Consider the following 9,468-nt stretch of genomic DNA (forward strand, 5'->3'; position numbering starts at 1 on the left):
TTATTGAGTAATTTTGCATCTCTAGGAATTTTTGAGGAGTGAATTTCAAACAAGGACTACATTTGTTAATTATCACCATTTTATTACACAGATTATATTATACATAAAATTGCTTAAATATTAATCCAAATTTTTTTATTTTTTTCTTTATTTCAGGATATGAAAAAAAAAGCACTTTTCTAAGAAATTTTCTTTGTTTTTTACCATTTAAAAGTATGTTTGAATGTTGTGCAACAATTGACACCTTCACAAAAAGGTTTTAACAAGACAATCTGGAAAGTTAACTAAAAGCTCACAAGCAAAGCTCTTTTTTTTTTTTAAAAAAAAGATATTATTCTATTTTTTAATTGCAAAGCCTTTTTCATAAATAGCTATTGACAATACATGACAAACGTTTCATTATCACCTTCTCTGCACTCACTGAAGAATGAAACTCATATCCTATGTCTGAAATATGCCACTAGATGGATGTTTGAAAACTCTAAGTGTGAATATATATGTATGGGTTAATTTAAAACAATCCAATGAAATTACAATCTCTTTACATTATGTGCTTTTTATTTGCATGATTACAATACTAAAGCCAAAAATTTTAGACATGATTATCATTGAACAGTTTTTTTAAGAATATCATCCCAAGGACAGTAATCTCCCGGTTTGCGTTCTTTCCCATACAGCTTACTCTTGTTTGCAAAATCACACATCCTCACAGTCTCAGAATCATCTATGTACCTTCCAAACATAAAAGCGCCAAGGGGAAAAATCAACAACCAATAAGGTTTCATGAATTGCGGCAGCATATTTAGTTACTTCTAGAAAGAGAAAAAAAATAACAGTATACAATTGCAGTTTGATTTACAGAAACAATAACAAATTATTATTATTTATCCTAAGGGAGACACAACTTTTTTTGGAGAAGGGTTGAAAGGAATTCAGTATCAATACAATAACTATTTAATAATCACAATAACAAATTTGTCTCTAAAATTAGAAGACAACTCTCAGAAAACTATATTTACTATTGATATTATTTTTCAATTAAAGTTAGCACCTTACCGTTAGTTTAAGTCTGCCTTACATACAATGAAATAAATATTTTAACTTTAATAAATTTATAGTGAAATTATAAAATAAAATTTCTTAATTTTTAAAAAAAAAAAAAAAAAAAATTCCAAAATATTTGTTTTTTTTTTACTACAAATATTCATATTTTTAACCATTTCTGCCTTGTGCCCACTATTAGAAAATGGACAAAAAATATTTCATCTTATGAAAAAGAATCAAGATAGAGGCTGTGGAGCTGTATCAATTAAATAAATTATGCTTCAAGCATGTTTTCGTTTTTAAATAATATCCATAACTAACTCAAAAAAGCTAAGATTTTAAATAACAAACATTAATACTTAAGGTGAAGCCACTCTGATGTCAATAAGACACTTTTCTACAAGTTTCTCCTAGTCCAATGTGCCCTCTAGCAACACTTAAAAGAAACAGTTATTTTATTACAGTAGATTTGAATAGTTTACACTTTATGGTATATAATTTAGTATATAATGGCCATATTTTCTTCCTTTCAGTCATATTTTTATTTACTTTATTTCATTATAACATATGATAAATTTTACTGTGAACAGAGGAAAAATCTACATTAATAATGCCTTTTTGCATTTTTTTCTATTACTTTAAAACAAAGTAAAAAAAAAAAAAACAATACGTCAAATAATAATTTAAACTTTGGTCCCTTTGCTTACAGTGTACACTATTATACCATGACATATAGTCCACTTGTTGTACCAGCCATAAGCAAAAGGTTAATTGAAATTAACTAAATCATTTTATTAACAATTAATTTTATCAATAACAATTCAAAAATATGCCTCTGTGTTACTTTAACATAATAATAATATGAAGAACTGAATACTTTCAATATGCATTGTATTACTTTACAAGTCCACTTAACATACAAATAAACACTTAACATTTAAATTTTACTTAAGTAATCTATGTTAAAGAGTAATGTTTCCCCATACTTGTCTGTAATATAAAAATAAAATACTTAAGTTTTATTTATTTAATATCATTTAGCTGAATACAATTCATGAACGATACTTTTTTTTAAAATTAATTGAATCAATACAATTTTAATATTATTAAAACAATATATCATATACATTTTATACTAATAATACTTTAAATTTAAAAATATCAGAGTACATAGCTGTCCTAAAATTTTGGATTTTCTGACTAAAAAAAAATTAACAAAGCAAAGCATTTTGTTGTTATTTGTCTTTGATTTTTAGCTTCCTGCCCTAATATTTCTTATTTGCATAGGTTCAGAACATCACATTTTCCAAGAGCAATGATGCAATTCCAAAAATAATCAGTTTGAATAATCGAAAGAGTTGGATTTTTGATCCTGTCTTTAATTTTAATATAATTATCCTTTCATTTTAATAGTTCATCCAGAAAATTACAGCTAGAACACAAATTCTTAAACATATATTTACAGTGCTTTTGCTTTGAAATTATTGAAACCCCACTTTAACAGGTTGGCTGTCGCATGCGTTTACAGTGAAATCTCCTTCAAGCCATGAGTACCGTTGTACAAAAAAAAGGACCACACGGAATAATTTTTCACCCCTACGAATCAGATCATCATGTTCTAAATATTGATCTTGATGGTTCAAGGGGGTGAACTCAAATAAACTAATTAATTAGTGCAAAGGATACTTCAAGTTTCGAAATTAGACACTAAAAACATACTTTCTCAGAATAAACATCTTTTTTCTGATGGAATTGGAGTACCGCTGTACGAAAAAAAGGATCACACAAAATAATTTTTCCCCTATGAATCAGATCATCATGTTCTAAATATCGATCTTAATGGTTCAAGGGGGAGAACTCAAATATGCTAATTAATTAGTGCAAAAGATATTTCAAGTTTTGAAATTAGACACTAAAAACATACTTTCTCTGAAAAAACGCATTTTTTCCGATGGAATTGGATTTCTGACTTCCAAAATATAAGAGATAGTTGCAATCTGGAAAAGATAGTCCTAATAGTTTGATCAGGAGAATGGTCTAAATTCTGAATCCCCTTAATGCTATTTTTACTTTTTGCATTTTGACTATCTCAAAAACTTAGTAAGTGAATTGAAAAATCTTTGCCCACATTTATAAAATTTGTTTAGCTAAAGATAATTTCATGTAAAATATACCTTTTAGTAAATTTATAATTTATTAATACTTTATTTAATAGTAACTGAAAAATTTTTGAATTTTAAGTTATAAAAATTTTTACATCATTTTAAAGAATGCAATTGTAAATGGAAAAATACAAAATTTGAGCAACACTGGTCGAATAGTTCCAGAGAAATCAAATTTTGAAAGAGTCTTATTTTTAAAATTCAATTTCATAATAAATATTAGACAGATTTTGTTCAAATCTTGCATTTTGTGATTTAAAATCGCATTCCATAAAATTATATAAAAGATAGTATAACACACCATTAAAAAAATTTTTAACTATTATGAAATAAAATAATAAATATTTACTAAAAGATATATTTTACATGGAATTATTTTTGAATAAACAAATTTGCAAAAAAAAAAGAGAGTGCAAAATAATAAAAAAAAACTAGGCAATTTTAAATAATCAAATACCTAATACAGTGGCAAAATAATAATAAATGCTAAAAAAAATGCTGAAAAAAATCCAATTAATTATTTACGCAGCCCAGTAGTGAAGATTTAAAAGGGTCTAACAACCTTGCTTTGTAACAAAAATTTTTAGGCTCACTACATAATCTCCTTAGTGTATAAAAAGTTGCTTCTTCAATCGCAATCTCCTTATGAAAGTATCAGTTTAATTACTTTATTGAATGGAAATATGTTAGTGGAAAAACATTTCTCCAAATTCGCCCACTCACAAAATTACAAGAACCTAGTGGGTTACATCCAAAATTTTGAACTTTAATAGATAGGTATAACACAGTCACATTCTTGAATAGATTTAAAAATAGTAAGATCTCAAAAATTCTATGGAGTGGCCAAGAACACTAAGAAAAGAAATTCCCTGTGTTTTTCAAACTAATTTTATTGAATTTCTAGATTTTTGTAAATTAGATTTTGTCCTAAATTTAATTATTAATCATTCATTTATATCATGAGATGTCATATTTATGCACAAAATATTTTACAAAACAGTTAGATTTGCAATTAGAATTAAAATAAATCTTAAAAAAAGAAGAAAAAATCATTACCTAATTAATTTTCAAGGAAAAATTATTAACCTGTACATCAAACACAAATTAATTCATTTTGTCAGACTTTTTTGTTTGCTTTTTATTATATTTTCTGCCATTTTCCAGTTTTCTCACTTTTATGGTCACCCTGTTCTAAATCAAACTTTTGAGCTTAATATTAATGAATTTTTAATTTGTTCTAAAGATAAACACAAATTTTTGAATAAACCGGAAGAGATTGGCAAAATCCAATAGTTTACTAATAAATTCAATAGAGCCAGCAACTGCGAAAATTAATTTTTCCTTCAAAATATATAAGTTGCCTGAATTTAACTTATTTTTATACTTTTAAAATGAAAAATCAAATTTCTTATTTTAAAATTGTTATGAATAATTACAATAATCATAATATTTTTAGAATAATGAATAATTACAATCCATGATTGACAATGAAAAGCTACCAAATTTGTTGATCAAAAAACATTTGAAAAATAAAGGTGGAAAAAAAACCCACTAAAATATCTTTGTAACACACCTTTAATACCATTGATTAAAAAAAAATTTAATTTTCTGAAATAGTTACTTACAAAATGTGCAAATGTTTCTTATAAATCTATTGCCAATTTTGCTAATTTAGCCTTTTCAGCTTTATATCTCAAAGTGCGTGTGTAGTCCTTATAAATCAGAGTAAATGAAAGTACTGGAAAGATGATGCACAACTTGTAACGCCTAAGAAGATTAAGAAAGTATAAGGCTCTTAGCTTAGCAGGAGATTCATCCATCAAAACTAAAAGAAAAAATAACAACTGAAAAAAAAAACTAGATACCATATTACAGTGTTTGCATCACAGAAAAAAAATGGGAGAGAATTTCTCACCCTTTCTTAAAAACTGGGTAAAATTTCAAAAAGTTAAGTGAGATTTCTAAAAATAAAAAAAACACTAATAGACTTGGAAAAAAAAATATTTCTTTAATTATAATACATTTTTAACAGCTTCAAATTTCTAAACTATTGGATATTTTTGCTGCATCATCAAATGGAAAATGTGCTATATCTACTTTTTCATCAGCTATTCTCATTAGGTTGCTCATCAGTCAATCTATTATGACATATAGTTTTAATTCGGTTTTGGGTGCTAAATGACCTTGCAACAGATGCTGAACTATTCTATAAGTTATTTCCATGTTCATACTTCTTGTTAGGTGTTCCAGCATAGTTTTCACAGACTTCAACTTTTACAAATTGCTCTAAATTGCCGATGAGGGAGTTTGGTAATTCATCAACAGCTAAAAATAGAGCTAACTTTAAACAACTTATTATAAAGAACTCGTTTTATCTCAACAAGTGTCATAGCTGTTTTCATGTCTTTTTCAAAATGGCAGAAGAAATTTTTTCCGAAATTCGAGAGATTCGGGCATTTCAAAATTGATTAATAGAGTGTGCGAACTTCTCGCGTGAATCATTTTTCAATGCGAGAAAAGAAAAAAATATGCGAGATTCTCGCTCTGTATTGAAAACACTGATATTAATATTAACAATCATTACATAATATTCTTATGCTGTACAAGGTAATTATCGTTTACAGGGATCATGCATTAGCGAGTTGCCTCCAATACAAACACTGCCCATAACCTTTATAGCATAATTGCGTTTTAATATTTTTGACAAACAGCTGGAGCCAAAACATTTTCAATGCTCCCAGATAATTAGCTAAAGCTTCGGCTATTTTACTACACATTTATGCACGCATTTGAGTTTCTGATTTTAATTTGAAATTTTAAAATTAAAAATTAACGTTTCAAATAACAATCGTATATAACCACGATTTGTCTTGCTTATAGTTCTTAGAATAATATAACTATCTCTAATTTTCAAAATTAAACTTAAAATATATCAGCTTCAGAAAAATATATTTCAAAAAACAATTAATACCTAGTGAAGAAGCTACATGGTTGCATTAAAAAATAATCTAAACAGGTTAGCATAGTGCAATATAATAAAGTGTAGGAATCATATTAAAGTTGCCCATTTTTTTCAAATGGAAATAATTGGAAAGATTTCTGTATCTTGATCTGTACCAGAATAAGTGCCAAGTCTTGGTAACTTCCGGGCAGCAGCCCAAGAGAAACTAAAGAAAATCACATAAAGGGACCAACTAGATAGGTCAAACTCGTAGCCAACCTTTGGGCAAACAGCTATATGTTTTTTCTTTTTTTTAATGAAAGTTTAAAATAATCCATTTGGCACCTTGATGATTGTAGTTGGTGGGACAGATCACAATATGAAAATATTCCTGTTTGCTTCTTATCGCTGCAGGTTTTTCCATGACTGTTTATGCACAGTTCTATGCACTACAAATTTGTTAGAATACATTTTTCTTTAAAATGTAAAGTTTCTAAAAATATAGGTCCAGGATGTTTGAATGCGATTGATGGCCAATTGTTGATCAACATGCATAAAAAAATTGATTTGTTAAATTGATCAAGTCAAATTGCATAAAAGTAATAGATGTAACTCATTTTTTCTAGCTGAATTTTGTTTCAAAATTAAATTAACCACTTTACGCAACAAAATTATTTTCATATACTAAAAGATTACACAATTTAAAAGACTATAACTCTTCGCATAGGCAAAAGTACTTATTTATTTCTAAAACTTTATAAATACCGTCTATTTCCTTTAAACGTAGTAAAAGTATACAACTAAACATGCAAACAGTATCAAACAAAAGTAAACATTTAAAATAAAAGCTTAATACATATTTAATAGAACATACAGAGTATTATACTTTAGTCGGAAAAAATATAGTTAATTAATTTGAATGCTCAGTAGAATTCTATCTGAGAAAGATATACTGATATACAACCTCTTCAATAACAAAAGGTGAACGTAAATACTGGTATGGGGAACAGTATAAAATCATTTTGCGCTATTTCGGAATCAGCTTGTAGCTTTTGCAAAGAAAATTAAAGGCAATGATGCAGACAGTTAAGTTAGGGAGTATTCCCGCTGCATGCGATTTCCGCAACACAGATCTCCGTCGAAAGTTTTGTACCGCAGTGGATTGATCGTTAAGGCACGGTTCCCAACAGATAACCGAAGTCAAGAATCACTGACTGCGGTCAATGTGCGGGTGGGACCGTAGAACCGAGGGTGTGCGGTATTAGTCCTCGTTAAACTGTTCTACCGTAAAGTGCTCGACTTCGCGTGCAGGTCGTCGGGCTACCGAAGTGGGGGTGCCGTCCTCTCTGCAGAAGATCAAAATCGTGGTGGCATGTCTTCGGATCATCCTCACCTCAGGGATGTTTCCCAGTACGTCGCCAATAGCCCATTGTGCAGCTATGTAGTGCGACGTAAATGAACTACAACAACCGTCGAAAGTTTTCATGAAAATTATGACGGCGATCTGAGCTGTGTTGAGACCAGGGTTAAGGCCAACATCCATGGTTAAGACTCCTGAAATGCGTGTACGTCAAAACGATTCGCGCATGCGTAGATGGTTCTAATGTGTTTTTAAACATTGGATCAGTTCCATGTCCAGACTTGAAGTTTTTCGATCAAGCTCCAACACAATTTTTTGACGATTCAGTTTGAAAACAAGCAAAAAAGTTTTATCAGCTTCAATCTCAAGAAAAGAGTGGAGATATTCCTTTTTTTTCTTCTGTTTGTTATAAGTGCTGTTCGAATGATTTTTCGTTGAAATAAAATAGGTTGAAAACAAACTTTTCATTCAGGTCAATTAAGATAAAAATTTAAAAGTAGATAATGGGCTCATAAGAAAAATAAATAGAGGAATAGTATTATTTCGTATAGGATAACGTAAAAAAATTGCTTCAATGATGTTTTATTAATTTTAATAATCAGAACTAATTGAAATTTTAAAAAAAGCAAAATTTATTGACAGTAAAGATGCTTAGTGGAATACTTGCAGATGACGTGTGGTTATTGAAACGCTAAATTTGTTTTGATCAACTGTTCTTTCCATTCTTCACTGATACAAAGAGAGAAAGATCAACCACTCGACCGAACGGACGTCACGATGAACTTTGACATTACTGGTCTAGTCACTAGTTTGTACTCTGTATCAACGCCTTCTAGCCAGATTAGTATCTAAATAAAACTTCATTGAAGATTATTGTTTCTTTATAGCAACTGTATATGATCCGTTCCTTTTTTTTATTTGATTTTTATATAGGAAATGTTTAATAATAATTAATAATATTCTATCTTTGTTTCTGAACCAGAGAAATCTAAAATTCGCAAAGCTCAAAGATGTACACATTTTATTTCCCAATTTTTTTTTAATTTGTAAATTTCAAAATTTTTCTAAAAAAACTAATGTATTCTTAAAAATTATTTTTTTACATAATTCTGAAATTTAACTGCTTGAAATAAAGAAATACACAAATTAAGTATTTACAAAAAAACATTAAAGCAAAATAAGGAAAATTTTTGTAAAGCTATCTTAGCTGCCCAAAGCAATAAACTTCATATAATGTACAGTAAATTAGAAAATGTTAAGAGTCGCTAAGATAAAATCTTATTAGCGTTCAATTCGGCTGTTATTAGAATTTTTTCGCGGTTTTTATTTGCAAGTAATGTAAATTCTAACTATTTTCATTCAAAATGTCTTTCAAAATATGATTTTACACTTGTATTTAAATTACAAGTTACTTTGATATCAGGGTGTTATGTACAAAAATACAAAAAAGTACGAAAATACGAAGAACGTTTCACAACATTCACTAAGATAATAGGCTATACAGGTATGAAAATATTTACCCCGACCTGCCCCAATTGAGGGCATACGGGTAAATGTTTATTAAAAACCAAGTAAAAAAAACATTAAAGAACATAAAATACAAAAAATGCATAAAATACATAAGATACAAAAGTCAAATGGCAACAGCCTGTAAACTTTGCGGGCGAACAATACTCTTGAACAAAATTAGTTATCTCAATTAGTCAGAATATTAAAGGCACAAAATTTAAAAACTAATCATAGGGCAAATTGCCTATTAAGGAAACAATCGAGTTACAAATAGTAAAATCATCAAATTAGTGTTTAAATAGTAAAAGTGGATTAAAATGGTGTGAATGACGAGGACAGTTGGCTATACAGGTATATCAAGGATGACTAAAAAATTTTTATTATTAAAAAATAATTCCATTGTTACAAAGAATATTTAGATGGAATCCTATCAGCATCAAGCAATCTGAAAA

General features: G+C 28.4%; 1 long non-coding RNA gene across 1 annotated transcript; it reads right to left on the bottom strand.

Annotated features, from left to right (window-relative positions):
* Positions 1–540: 540 nt before the first annotated feature.
* On the bottom strand, positions 541–7,175 carry LOC107437558 (uncharacterized). Its single transcript, XR_001583262.3, has 3 exons — positions 7,022–7,175; positions 4,832–5,031; positions 541–812 (listed from the first exon to the last, which is right to left on the bottom strand). It is a non-coding gene; the product is annotated as an uncharacterized lncRNA (long non-coding RNA).
* Between the last annotated feature and the right edge of the window lie 2,293 nt (positions 7,176–9,468).

This window comes from Parasteatoda tepidariorum, chromosome 9, assembly GCF_043381705.1.
Source record: "Parasteatoda tepidariorum isolate YZ-2023 chromosome 9, CAS_Ptep_4.0, whole genome shotgun sequence".
Taxonomy (NCBI): domain Eukaryota; kingdom Metazoa; phylum Arthropoda; class Arachnida; order Araneae; family Theridiidae; genus Parasteatoda; species Parasteatoda tepidariorum.